General features: G+C 31.7%; 1 protein-coding gene across 7 annotated transcripts in view; it reads left to right on the plus strand.

Annotated features, from left to right (window-relative positions):
* Nucleotides 1-13,426, plus strand: part of LOC129740941 (uncharacterized) — a 150,962-nt gene that overhangs the window by 92,845 nt on the left and 44,691 nt on the right. The window lies entirely within an intron of this gene.

A 13,426-nucleotide genomic window follows, 5' to 3' on the forward strand; every position in this document is an offset into this window, starting at 1 on the left:
ATTGCACATAATGATTTTTTTTTTAATTTTCAAGATCATGACCATAAAAATGCAAAAAAATGGTGTAAAAACGAACTTTTCAATCAATGAACTGTCAAAATTGTTTAAGTCATACCAGATAAATTTTGAAAAAAGGATCGAAAAGTTGACACAATTTGACACATTTTCGCAACTTTAGATTCTTAAAGTACGAAACACAGAGTTTTTAAACAAATTATCAAAGTTTGCTGTTTTTCTAACATTCTGTCAATTTGCAATTTCTCAGATTTCCTTGCACTTATTTAAATTCAACTTTGCACTGAATTTTGAGTATGTTCACGTAAGGTTTTCGCAATAAATTTATATTCTCTAGAAAGCCAATTTCAGACCGATTCTGTGTGTAATTACATTAGTCCTGCAATACTTTACACAAATATGATAAATATAAAATAAAATTAAAAGTAAATCCATAGAATTTACACGAACGCTTGCGCTTTTGTCTGTTTTCGCTCACCCGTCGGTATCAAAATTAGACAAAGTTCAGCGTTTTTGGCGCAGATAGAAATATGTAAGTGTAGGTAACGTGAATCTCGCGTTAATATACTCAAAATCCAGTGCAAAGTTTAATTTAAGTCTTAGAAAATCTGAGAAATTGCAAATTCACAAAATGTTAGAAAAACAGATTCTTTGAAAATGTGTCAAAAATTCTGTGTTTCGTATTTTGACAATCTGAAAATGCGGAAATGTTCCAAATTACGTCAAGTTTTCAATCCTCTTCTCAAAATTTATCTGGTGTGACTTTAACAATTTTGACGGTTTTTTTATTGAAAAGTACGGATTTTATACCACTTTTTGACATTTTTTGTAGTCACGATCTTAAAAAAATTTCTAAAAAATATATCCTGATGTGCAACTTATAGCTTTCAACTTCAGATTTTTTGGACACTTATTGAATTTTTTACGCATTGAAGTGTTGTAGCTGACTTGTTTCTGAGAAACATTACCGAGGTTTCCAAAACTATAAATTTTGTTAAAAACGGTTGGGAAACAAAAGAGATATATTGGTTTTAGTCGGGAAAGTCAAATTGACACTCCAGGGACTATAATGGGAAAAAATCAGGGACGGATGAGGGTTAACGAGCATCGTTGGAAGAAAAATTATTATGAAAAGCTCAGAAACGTCTTTCACGGAAGATATCGATAAGACTTTTTTTTAATGAATTTTCTTAAGTTCATTTAAGTTCTTTGAAGCGTAAAACTCTGAACCCTGCTTGGAATTGATATAAAATATGTTTGTAACTAATATATTTAGTTCAATTTAGTCTTTTTTTGTCTAAAATTCTCGATTTTTCAAACCACATATCAACAAAAACGAAAAAAGTTATAACCATTTCAAAACTAAAAATCTGAATTCAATGGGAGTTATTTACAAATAGCAGGTTTTATTGGCTAGAGCTTTCAGAAATTTTAAGAAGTGTTTTTATCAAGGTTAAATAAATCAACAAATTCATTGGCTATGCAGAGCCATTTTTCGCGATTTTTTATTTTCTTCCTACGGATAAATAGCTTCAAAATGAGCAGTCACAAACGCTGAAATTAAGAAAAGTATATTTGGATTTTTTTTTTCATAACATCTTATACGTTTTCTGGAGCCAAAGTTATATTTGAGGTTTGTTTACATGAAATGTAGATACTGCAAGAACCAAGCAATATCTTAAATCCAAAGATATAGTTTTTATCAGTGCTGCAAATTTTCTTAAAGCACAAATGATACTGACTGTGATTTTCTATCAGTGTAAAAAGCTTTAACTGAAATGAATGGAATAGAAAAGTCAACAAATATAAAAGCTTCTGATCGGCTCGGTCATCCTCGTGCCTACAGAAAGCTGTGTGAGAGTGTCTTTCAGTCAGTAGAAAGCTCACTCGTAAACCCGAACTAACTTGTTTCACTCGAAAGCTATGAAAGCGTCTTTCGCTTAGGCATTTCTGTCACTCACTGTATTTGATCAGTGACTGCAGCTTAAGCATTCAATCAGTGTCAGCAAAAGTTGCTGATAATTTCAGCAAGCATTTGTTTTTGCCATTTTTGCGATTTGTGAATTGGGGTTCGAAAAGAAAACGCGACTTGAAAATCGCTTAGACTGTACTGTACGATTATTTGAAGGCGGGACAAGGGGTTGGATTTCTTAAGAATTGAATTTATGGTAATTAATAATGATAAAAATATGACAAATGAAGTAAACATATGACGAAAATCTCAAAAACATGACAAATGTTGTCAAAAAATAACAAAATTATGACACAATGTGAGAAATATGTTGAAATCATGATAAAATTATGACAACAGTATGAGCAAAATCTGACCAATATGAATAAAATTTGACAATAAAAAGAGAACAATCCAACAATCATGTCATAAATATGACAATAAAATGACAATACATAACAAAAACAAGACAAATATTCGACAAATGAGACAAAAATTTGAAAAATGTGATAAAAATATGAAAAATAGCACAAAAATTAAGCAAAATTTATACAATACAATGATATTTGACGACATAGTCGGATTTTTGTTCTTTTGATATCAAATTTTCAAATATATAAATTTGTCTGATTTTTATCACAATTTCATGTCATGATTTTGTCAATTTATTGTCATATTTTCACCACGTTTGTCATAATTTTGTTATATTTGTCATATTTCTGCCATGACTTTGTCATTTTTGTCATATTTTTGTCAAAATTATGTCATATTTTTATCACATTTCTCAGATTTTCGGCAGAGTTCTGTTAGTAATTATTTTTCGTTGTATTGTGAATTTCAGTCATACTTGTCAGATTTTTGTTGTCATTATTTTTTCATACTTTTATCACCTTTATCACGTTTTGTCATTTTATTGCCAACCTTTTGTCACATTTATGTCATAATTTTGTCATAGTTTTGTCCCCCACATTCGTCCCACACGCCTTCTCGCCAGCGTTCGTCTCGCGAACCCGAACACTCATTTCTAAACCTTCCCACCTCTTTACACCATTTGTAAAAGACGTATAGTTTATCACAATCCTTCAAAATAACGATCTCAGCCGTAATTATGAAATATCTGCATGTATAGCGAGTCGAACAATCTTTGTCACCATTCAACTAAATTTAATGATAATAGAATGGAGCTTCTTTCACTTTCAGCGATGTTCGCTTGAAACTGAAAATGAAGATTGGATAACCTCATGAACCTGCAAAGAGCCTGAATGTATACTGAGCACCGATGTTGCCGATTGGTGAATGAATGTGCAGAGAGCTATCAGGACAGAGCTTTCTGTTCATTCTCGTATGAATCTAGTAGGCGTTGAACTGACCGATACACTGCAATAAAGTCAGCTGATAATTTCTCACTGACACTGAAAGACGGACAGCACTGGTTTTTATTACGGTCAGTAAATTTCTGGCGATTTTTTAATGAAAAAATTTGTTATCCCATACAAATTTTAAACTCGTTGCGCTAATTCAGGACTGAATGAATCGTTTCCAAAATTTGTATTTGTGGCAATGAAAACAACCAAAAAAAGCTTGCACCGGTCTAGTGTTCCACATACAATTGCATTACAGTAAAAAACGCTTTAAAAAAAAAGGTGTTGACCGATTCTTTTCAAACCTTCAGACAATAAACCTAAATTATTATGATCTTTTGGTATTTTTGTTTGATTTAAGTTCAACAACAATCGTACATTAGGCCAAAATCTACTCAAAAGATTTTGTACAACATCTGGATGCAGTTTCTACTATATACAATCGTCATTTTTTCCTCAAAATTGACCTATTAGAGATGCTCACTGAGTGAATGCTCCAAAATATCTCAGTATTTTTCTATGGGTCTTAGTGTCGGTGTCTTGGGAGAATTCATGTATTGGATACAAAAGTTTTGGCTTCATATCACTTCAGGGAATTCTTTGAAAAGTGAAACGGATAAAAATAAGACAAAATGGTGCAGAAGACTACCCTGTAGCTTATTGTGGAAATTGCAAAATGAGACTGAGTTGATTTGGGGTCATTTTTGAATTTCTCAAACCCGGGGGCATAAAAAACTTCATTTTTGTTCACAACTCATCAATTTTTTTTTGCAAATTGTTATGCAACGTTTACATGAGAAAATTTAAAGTTTTATGTTTGAATGGGAAAATTGATTTTTTTTATACTGAAACGTCAACATTATTTTTCATTATTCTGTGGAACCGAGCCTGCTAATGGTTTTTGTGCCAATTTATAAAATTCCTAAGGAAATTTCCCGCTGAACAACTTTGTTCAAGACCGTTACTTCGTAGATTTTTTCAGAACAAAATATTAAATTTTTCTATACAAATATAAAAGTTCAAATTTACTCATGTAAACGTCACTTAAAAATTCTACAAAAAATCATGGAAGAATTTTGACCCAAAACGATGCCTTTTAGACCTCAGGACTTGAAAAATTTAAAAATGACCTCAAATCGACTCAGTCTATTGCAACATTGCATTATTTTGGAGCTGCAAATCGAGCTGCAGAGAGCTTAAGATATAGTTAACCTTTGACAGTAACGAGTTTTTGTTGAAAACAAACAATTTTATCGGATCATTGCGAATTTTTCTTTGAAATTTACGTTGTTCCAGAACATGATTACAACAAAGAAGCTATTAAGACGATTCCAAAATGATATTTATGATAAAAATCGGTCAAGTAGTTTTGCAGATGGAGCCAAAACTGTTATTTTATTTTTTAGCGAATTGTGTTTTTGATCCATAAGTTTGCTAAAGTCACTTTTAAATGTTAGTTATACGTTTTGAATGCTGTAAAAATTAAATTTATGTAAAATTTCATCAATAATCTAATGAAATATTATCGAAATTGAAAAAAAATGGCCAACAGTTTTGGTCAAAACTTTGTAAGAAGTCGCTCTGTAGTTTCCTGGCTAAAACTGTACCCACTCGCTTGTAGGTTCTAACTATTGATAAAAAATCATTCAAACCCCTAAACTTTTTCTGTTGATTCTCAGAACTGTGTTGTAACGTTTAACCACAAAAACTCACAGTTGCAGCAGAATTTTTTTTTTTGCAAAAACATCGAATTTTATCCGGGAACCTTGTGCACGACTACAAGTTGTTTTCGAACGTCCCGTTGAAAAAATTGAGTAATTTTCTGAAGAGTTTTGCTAAATAAATTTGTTCTATTGCCCTTCAATTGGCTTTGTTTTTTTTTTTAATTTAATTTTCAAAATACACAAAAAACCTTGTAGACTATACACAGATTGTGCAAATTTTGATGCAAAAATGCCCAAATGAGTGATTTTCTACAGCGTTTGCTATTTGATGAGGAGCACCCTTTAGAGGACTTTCAGAACCAGTTTTTAAACCTTAGGCACCAAAAAATGCTCAATTTTCCTGCCAAATGAATTGGATTGAAATAGATGGATGAGTATCTGTGCGTGGTGGTTAAAAAAGAAGTATGTTTCCTATTTCAAATCTTGGGGGCTCAAATTTTGCATTTTACTCGGCCTTGTTGGAGGCCAATTATTAAGCTCAATCGACCACCTATTAGGGTCGCTCAATGAAGCTCAAGTTCTCATGGGGATTTGTTCTAGCGAATCGGCAAAATTCACTGTTCCGTCTCTAACTTGAACAGTTGAAGACGGATTTTGCTATAAATTTGGTGAAAATGTCTGTCGTCGGATTTAAACGGAGCCATCTGAGTGATCTAAATTGCCCAAAAATAAGCTATTTTATTTATGGCAATGTGGCAAGAATTTTTCCAGCACGTATCTGGGCCGTACAAATGAAAAACCTGGTAAAATCCTGGCATTTCATTTCCAATTTGACGACCAAAAATCCGGGAATATCTCAGAAATAACTCAACAAAAATGGAGGAAAAAAGTTGAAAAAAAAATTTATCTAAACTCATCGACAGACTTAAACTTTTTATGATTATTTTTGTAATTTTCTCAAAAAATTTCGTTTTGGAGGTATACTTTAAAAAAAAATTACAACACATTTTATTATTTCTTCTATTTGATTTGCCGAATAAAGTTAAGAAATCCAGGCTAAATTCGGACTTTTTTCAATGATATCCGGGCAACCGGATATAACATTCCATCATTCTTTTTAAAACTTTTAAATCACACCAAAATGTCCCTTTAAATATTTTAGCTGAATAAAGTTTTTTGATCAAATTAAGTTTCATTATTTTTAACTGGATATGAAAGGTCAAACAACACTTCACTCAGATATCTCCGGGTAAACCATAGAATTTCTGAGAAAATTTCACGAATGATAAATATTATTTCAGGTCCTTAGAACTGCGACTTTGATTTTTTTAAGACTTTGGTCCAAATTTTCACACTGTGTGGTGTATCTCGCCATTTTCAAATCGATTGAAGCTCGAACGTAAGCTAAAAATACCTCGTTTAAGCCACTGTTATAACATTTTACGGGAATTTATTTCTCGTAATTATTTCGAAATGAGCTAGAGAAATTTTAAATTTTTATTAAGGTACCGAAAGCAGGATTCATAATCTTTTAATTGTTGAATATATTCTTAGGATTGGGATTGGAAATTTCTAATCAAAATGGTTTGATTAGAGATTTCCAAATGCCATTCCCCAAAATATGGCCAAAAATTTAATAATTTTGAATTCCAGATCATAAATCTAAGATTTCTTTCTAAATTTTGCTTCACATTTTCCAATGTCTTCAGTTTCGGGTCATTTTTGGGAAAAATAGAGACAACAGCAATTTTGTTGATTCTGAATTCAATATGAAATTGTTCTTCAGGACATATGATTGAATCCTTGTGAAAATACTGAGTAGATAATTTAATTGTAGAATTTATGTTAGGATGGCAGTCAAATGGATCATGTCGAATTTCGCAAATTGACACATTTTGTAGATTGGTAAAACAATGGCCTGTGCCAAATTTCAGCTCACTCGAACCCGATTTTGGGGTGCCTCAAAGCGCTCAAAGTTTTGGTTTTTGACCCTCGAAAAATCACCAAAACCGGCGGAGTCCCAGAAAGTCGATTTGTGGGCCAAATATTTCATGCATTCCTATGTTATTTGGCATCAAAATTAAAATTTAGATTTTCCGGATTTCCTCTGTGTTTCATGAAGAGAGTGATTCAACGCGTTTGAAAATGTATAGTTTTCAGTTTTGACATTTAATAATTCGTGTAGCCTATAAATTAAGTCTCAAAAAATGATGAAGTTCCTTTAAAAACTGAACATTTTGTTGAATGAACTTCAAACTCACCTTCAGCGCGTAAAAATTGATCAAATTAAAATTCATTAAATGCAGTTTTGTAGTTTACTGTAAGCATCAAAGTATGCCGAATAGTGTATATAATTTTTTTTAACACGAGCGAGTAATTTTTTTTCGCATCGTCACTTCACGAAGAAGGCATATTTGTTTAGTTTTCTTCTAACTTACAATTTAAAAAGCTACAAGTTCCGTCATCACTGAGTCGTTTCGAGGTCGTTTTTTAAATTCTCAAACAATGGGGTTTAAAAAGCTTCGTCTTGGTCCAAAACTCATCCATGATTTTTTTTGCAGAATTTTTAAGTAACGTTTACATGAGTTAATTTGAACTTTTAGGTTTGTTTGGGAAAATTGAATATTTTGTACTGAAAAATCAACATCATTTTTGTTTCTTCTGTAGAACCGAGCTTTTTGTATTTTGTGCCAAAAACAACAAGAGGGGAGGTCCACCAATAGCGAGATCAAAATGCTAACTTTTTTGCTAAGCATTTTAGAACTTGGATTTCTTCTACAAAGTTGTTTATCTATTAAAAAAAAACACAATTTTTCTGAACATGTTAAAGTTCTACAATTTCATCCTAAGGAGATGCGGTAAAATTTAAAAAAAATTGACCTAGAAATATCGATTTTTTTTAATATGGATTGTTGTAGGTAAGACAAAAAGATTTACAGTCGTCGACTCAAAGTTGAAACAAGCCAAGATCTACAATCGCTTAGTACATTATGATGTGTTTTAAAATTGCTGAAGTGCTGTAGGAAGCATTTAGTGTAATTTTTAAAAAATATCAATAACAATGTGAAAATTTTGTAACACTTGCCTCTGCAGATTATATATTTGGATTCGGTTCTTGAACTAGTTGGGACATATCATCCTTTGTTTTACTAAAAGAACTTTTTCCCTTTCAAAATCATTGTCAACTGCAACATGTCACATACGAACAACTTTCAATAAATTTGTATAAAATTTGAAAAAGCTGAAAGTGTGGATGCAACTAAATAATACATTACATAGCAAGACTGCTCCCACTTTGAATAAATGGGTGAAATGAGGAACAAAATGTTAAAATCTACAGGACTCAAAACTTTCAAAAATGATTTTCATCAAAATTGGTACACAACAAATTTTCTGATAAAATGAGATTGTTTTTTAAATTAAAACACCTCTTCCAATTCATCAGTTTATGCCTACTTTGCCTGAAAATGTTAAAACTTATGTAGTTGAAAGTTGTAGTTGAAAAATCAACTGTTAATGTACACAGTTGAAATTTCGAAAACTGATGTACAACCGAAAATAATCGACGATTTTATAGCTCCCGCACAGATCTGTATACAATAAAAATGCATCCTTTACAACATAAACTCTTTAACTGTAAAGCTACTTGTAAATATATATTTAAAAAAACTTCCTGTAACCATACTGTCACATTATCAATTGGTCAATTGCTTAAAGCTTGTTCGCTCATCTACTAACCAAATCATTTCTTTGCTTCTCAACTCTGTTTTCCTTCCAACCTCCAAAGATCCTTGTTCTCTCTGAAACATACTGTTGCCAGCAAACGTACCTTCAAAACTTCAAAACTCTCGACTCATCCTTTTAACGGGCGTGTTAGAATGAATGTTTGAGACTAAAACGGCTTTGTTGAATGTTTGATTAAATTGGTTTAGATCTACAATTGATTACCTATCTGTTTTTTTCTCTGACCACTCATGTCGTTTCTCTACATTTATTATTTAAAATCGGACCCTTTTTGTAAAAAAAATATTTAACAGAAAAATACGCTGATCGTTTTCCCTCTTTCAAATTCATCCTGTCCCCCAGCCAGAGAGAGTTTTGTAACTGTAATTGTAATGCTCTGTTCCAGAATATCAAACGGTAATCAATCAATAAACGATACCTTGAATAAACACGATTGTACCATTCTTTTAATTATTACTGCTAACAGGACATCCTGCAACGATCCCTTCATCACAAGTCTCCATGATAGTCATTCTGTCAGCGCGCTGTAATTTTGTAGTAGAGCGATCCGGCTTTATCAAGCGACCATTTTAATGCGAACGTTGTTACATTAGAATTACATTTTATTTCGATTCCATATCGTATTAAATATATTTCACTTTAAGAGGTATTCTATAGTTTAAATCTAGCTCATGTAATTTGATGCATTTTTTTTTTCTTTAGGAAAGTGTAAGTATGTTTTGTTCCTTGCCGCATTGCAGCTTTATCAACATTCGCCGTGCATTTTCACGTTTCGTTCAAGATGGAACAATTCAATCATATTCATACCCGCAAGACGTTGTGTCGAAGCGTCGATAATGCATGGTCGATTAAGCTTTTAATTTAAATTTATCGCATATTGGCTTCGACACCAGGCCAATTGGCCCACATGCCTCGAAGGGTATAAAAAAGTCTTATCGTGTCATACAGCGGCCACTTCAAATTTTGCTGCACATGAAAATCAGGGCATAAAATCGGTCCCAAGTGTACAAACATATCTATACAGTATATAATACCAAATGGGCTGTTGAATGAATTATAATTTTTATTGGGATTTGATTGTTTCTGCACTATCAACATCAGTATTGAATTTTGTGCAGCAGAGCGCAGATAGTCATATAAAAATGAATTTTTTGAATTTTTTTTTCAAAAATTAACTTTGATGGGAATTGAAATCATCAACCCTCTTGAATAAGAATCAACATCAGATTCAGATTTCAGATTCAGATTTCAGATTCAAATTTCAGATTCAGATTTCAGATTCAGATTTCAGATTCACATTTCAGATTCAGATTTCAGATTCAGATTTCAGATTCAGATTTCAGATTCAGATTTCAGATTCAGATTCAGATTTCAGATTTCAGATTTCAGATTTCAGATTCAGATTTCAGATTCAGATATCAGATTCAGAATTCAGAATTCAGAATTCAAATTCAGAATTCAGAATTCAGAATTCAGATTCAGAATTCAGATTCAGAATTCATAATTCGGATTCAAAATTCAGATTCAGAATTCAGATTCAGAATTCAGCTTCAGAATTCAGTTTCAGATTTCAGATTCAGATTTCAGGTTCAGATTTCAGATTCAGATTTCAGATTCAGATTTCAGATTCAGATTTCAGATTCAGATTTCAGATTCAGATTTCAGATTCAGATTTCAGATTCAGATTTCAGATTCAGATTTCAGATTCAGATTTCAGATTCAGATTTCAGATTCAGATTTCAGATTCAGATTTCAGATTCAGATTTCAGATTCAGATTTCAGATTCAGATTTCAGATTCAGATTTCAGATTCAGATTTCAGATTCAGATTTCAGATTCAGATTTCAGATTCAGATTTCAGATTCAGATTTCAGATTCAGATTTTAGATTCAGATTTCAGATTCAGATTTCAGATTCAGATTTCAGATTCAGATTTCAGATTCAGATTTCAGATTCAGATTTCAGATTCAGATTTCAGATTCAGATTTCAGATTCAGATTTCAGATTCAGATTTCAGATTCAGATTTCAGATTCAGAATTCAGATTCAGATTTCAGATTCAGATTTCAGATTCAGATTTCAGATTCAGATTTCAGATTCAGATTTCAGATTCAGATTTCAGATTCAGATTCAGATTTCAGATTCAGATTTCAGATTCAGATTTCAGATTCAGATTTCAGATTCAGATTTCAGATTCAGATTTCAGATTCAGATTTCAGATTCAGATTTCAGATTCAGATTTCAGATTCAGATTTCAGATTCAGATTTCAGATTCAGATTTCAGATTCAGATTTCAGATTCAGATTTCAGATTCAGATTTCAGATTCAGATTTCAGATTCAGATTTCAGATTCAGATTTCAGATTCAGATTTCAGATTCAGAATTCAGATTCAGATTTCAGATTCAGATTTCAGATTCAGATTTCAGATTCAGATTTCAGATTCAGATTTCAGATTCAGATTTCAGATTTCAGATTTCAGATTCAGATTTCAGATTCAGATTTTAGATTCAAATTTCAGATTCAGATTTCAGATTCAGATTTCAGAATCAGATTCAGATTTCAGATTCAGATTTTAGATTCAGATTTCAGATTCAGATTTCAGATTCAGAATTCAGATTCAGATTTCAGATTCAGATTTCAGATTCAAATTTCAGATTCAAATTTCAGATTCAGATTTCAGATTCAGATTTCAGATTCAGATTTCAGATTCAGATTTCAGATTCAGATTTCAGATTCAGATTTCAGATTCAGATTTCAGATTCAGATTTCAGATTCAAATTTCAGATTCAGAATTCAGATTCAGATTTCAGATTCAGATTTCAGATTCAGATTTCAGATTCAGATTTCAGATTCAGATTTCAGATTCAGATTTCAGATTCAGATTTCAGATTCAGATTTCAGATTCAGATTTCAGATTCAGATTTCAGATTCAGATTTCAGATTCAGATTTCAGATTCAGATTTCAGATTCAGATTTCAGATTCAGATTTCAGATTCAGATTTCAGATTCAGATTTCAGATTTCAGATTCAGATTTCAGATTCAGATTTCAGATTCAGATTTCAGATTCAGATTTCAGATTCAGATTTCAGATTCAGATTTCAGATTCAGATTTCAGATTTCAGATTTCAGATTCAGATTTCAGATTCAGATTTCAGATTCAGATTTCAGATTCAGATTTCAGATTTAGATTTCAGATTCCGATTTCAAATTCAGATTTCAGATTCATATTTCAGATTCAGATTTCAGATTCAGGTTTCAGATTCAGATTTCAGATTCAGACTACAGATTCAGATTCAGATTTTGATAGATTTCAGATTCAGATTTTAGATTCAGATCTCAGATTCAAAATTCAACTTCAGATTTTATATTCAGATTTCAGATTCAGACTCTCAAATAAGATTTCAGTTTTTGTATTCTCAACTCAGATTGTAGATTTATTTTTTTAAGATTTTGACTTTGCAGGTTTAAATCCTAAAATTCAGTTTCTAATTCATAATTTGTGCCTTGAAACTTAAATTTCAAATTTTGAAATTTCCTTTTTTTATGAAGAAACTGATAGCGTTCCTATATTTGTCAAAGTTTTCAATAAGGAATAAATTATTTTTCATCTGATAGAAATTCCACCAAAAAATTGATTATTCCAAATCCTTTTTTTTTAATTGAATGGCCATTAGACCGCTGCAAAAAATGACTTTTTGCTCCCATATGTTTTTTCGATGCCTTTTAGGTCCCCAAGCATCAGTGTAAAATTTGAGATGATTTGGTTGATTCCTGAGTTAGCGCAACGCGTTTCAATTTTGTATGGAAATTTGTATGGAAGAAGAAATTTTTGCACATTAAATCATCCAGGAAATTCAAATAAGCTTGAAATGAAGTCAGTCTTCAATTTTTGGTTTTGACTATTCTTAAGCTTCATTTTTTGCTTACATGACAAGCAGCTAAGAATTTAATGGAAAAAGTTATAACAATTTCAAAATAAAAAATCTAAATCCATTGGAAAGTATTCAAAAATGGCAGACTTTGCTTGCTAGAGCTGTTAATAATTTCATGAAATGTTATGGCAAAGGTTATAATAATCAATAAATTCTCTGGCAATGCAAAGCAGTTTTTTGAGATTTTTTATTTCCATCCTACTATTACACAGCTTTCAAACAAGCAGTCAAAAACGATATAATTAAAATAATGAATTTCGAAAACAAAAATTTTATATAACATTGAATATCCTTTCTGGGGTACAATTTAGGTTTGTGCTTTGTTCCCAAGAAATTTACTGCAAGAATCAAGGAACATTTTTCATCCAAAGTTATATTTTTTGGAACTTTCAGAAAATCTCTGGCGATTTTTGAATGAAAAATTTTGTTTTCCCATACAAATTTCCATACAAAATTAAAACTCGTTGCGCTAATTCAGGACTGGATGGATCGCTTAAAAAAAAAATATTGCTATTTCTGGCAGCAAAAACAACCAAAAAAAGTTATGGGAGGTGTAAAAATTTAAGAATTTCAAGTTTCCATACAAAGCTTGCAGCGGTCTAATGGCCATACAGACCGAATGAAACCGCTGCATAATTTTCGGTCAGTTAGCTGCGGGTTCTAGTCGTTCTTATGGGGTAATCTTTTCCTTACCTAACAGTGCGGACCCCTATCTGACAGGTGAGTTCGGTTGGCAAAACGCTCTATCTAGCTCTAGAT

Source organism: Uranotaenia lowii, chromosome 2, assembly GCF_029784155.1.
Source record: "Uranotaenia lowii strain MFRU-FL chromosome 2, ASM2978415v1, whole genome shotgun sequence".
Lineage (NCBI taxonomy): Eukaryota > Metazoa > Arthropoda > Insecta > Diptera > Culicidae > Uranotaenia > Uranotaenia lowii.